This window comes from Fukomys damarensis, unplaced genomic scaffold (genome assembly GCF_012274545.1).
Source record: "Fukomys damarensis isolate Sample0158 unplaced genomic scaffold, DMR_v1.0_HiC HiC_scaffold_30, whole genome shotgun sequence".
NCBI classification, from domain to species: domain Eukaryota; kingdom Metazoa; phylum Chordata; class Mammalia; order Rodentia; family Bathyergidae; genus Fukomys; species Fukomys damarensis.
Window position 1 is genome coordinate 13,423,443 of NW_022900942.1, and position 1,844 is coordinate 13,425,286.

Below are 1,844 nucleotides of genomic sequence, written 5' to 3' on the forward strand. Positions count from 1 at the left end.
TTTTTTTTTTTTTTTTTTTTTTTCTTCTCCAGAAGTTTACTTCCATTTCTATACTAGGCTGTCTCCCCATAAAAACTTTCAGTTTTTAATGCTGGGGGTAGTGGAGAGAAAGAGTGATGAGTTAATGGATGAGATTAAACAAAGCAAAATATTTGCTTTGGATGAGACCAAATCAAACAAAAAGTATCTGTCAAAGTAACAATAACAAATGGACAAATCTGCTTACTCATTCCAAAGAGTCTCAGATTCACCTTTAGAACTTGGAACATGGATCTTATTTTATTTTTTAAATCTACACTTAAGGAATCCCTTAAGAACCTGGCATTCCTGAGTGGGCCTGAATTATATAAGAGCTGAAGCTGTGATGACCAAATTCCCTAAACCCCTTTTCTGCCCTTGCCTTTTGCTTTATTTGGATCCACCTCTAAGTGAGTAATGCACAGCGATCAAGAGCTTCAAAGAAAACAGGACCAGCCCCTTCCCTGGGTCTTCCTTTGATCTGCCGGGGGAGAGGAAGTATTGACACTCACCAGGGAGCACCTGGCGAGAGGCCACGTGGCAGTCACAGCGGTTAAAGGTATTGCCTGAGGGACCGAGGTGTGATTTTACAAATCCCTATTGTTTTGGCACCTTGTATAACAGTGAGAGAGTTGATGGGTACAGAATTCCTATGCCAAGGACATGTCACTAATCCCAAAGCAATCAAAGTTGAGACCTCAAACCAGATGTTAATTTGTCCTTTGTGTAGCAATGTAACCAAAATATTGATGATAAAAGCTCATAATTTAAGATTCCAAATAAATGGGTTTGATGTCTGACTTTCTCTGATCCCTCCACATCGCCTCCTAACTTTCAAAACAGTGACAAAATATCAGGGATTTGGGATTGTTAAATCCCTGCTGTGGCTCTTGGAAAGGCACACACACCCCCATGTGTGCACATGTTGTAATGGCTGTTACTAGAAACTGCACACTTAGATGCATTTAATTTATACTGAACATATTTTTTCAAACAGGGAGTTTTGCGGGGAGATAAGCGAAAAAGAGAGTACTGAGAGTTAATAGGTAGGCAGCGTGCTTCTCTTCACACTTTGTCTGGAATGTGGTATAAGCTCCAATCCGACATTTCAATCAGTGATCAGTCATGTAAAAGAGACCATATTTGAAATAGCATGAATGGTCTCCAAATTGTATGTGAGGATGGGATGCCATAAATTTCATTTTTAAACAGTGAATTGAATGGATCTATATAAATGAGAAAATATATCGTTTAGTTAAAGGCTTTAATTTCATTGTATATAGATGAAGACCATAGCAGGTTGCTGAATTTAATTTGAGTTAAAATGTTCTTATATTTTGGGAGGAAAGAAATCAACCAGAAAACAGGTGGGGGATTTTGGCTCTGTGGTTAGTAGGCTTAATTCAAATCATGAACATTTTTGGTAACATAGAGGGAAGCAGGAATACGTGTCCTCTGTTTTGTTGCTCTTGGTTATTTTAGCTTTTTTCTTCATTTTCTTACCCTTAAATTCAACTTAGAAGAAACAGAAAATCTTCTTAGATGAAACTAATAGTGCTTCAGAGATTGGAAGATACATGACTTTGTCATTTTTATCATTAATAATATTGAACATACATATTCTTTTCTTTTTATACTTGTATTGCATACAGGTAGTTACTGGGTTGTACTATCTAATAAATATTATTAAATTGGCTGATCTAAAAATAAGTATATTTCAGGAGTTTATTTTATATTAGAAAAAAGCTTCATCCTGATTATTCTCCTCCTATCCTTTTTTCTTATCTGCCCTGATATGGATGCCAAAAACTACATTAAGAAGAAGC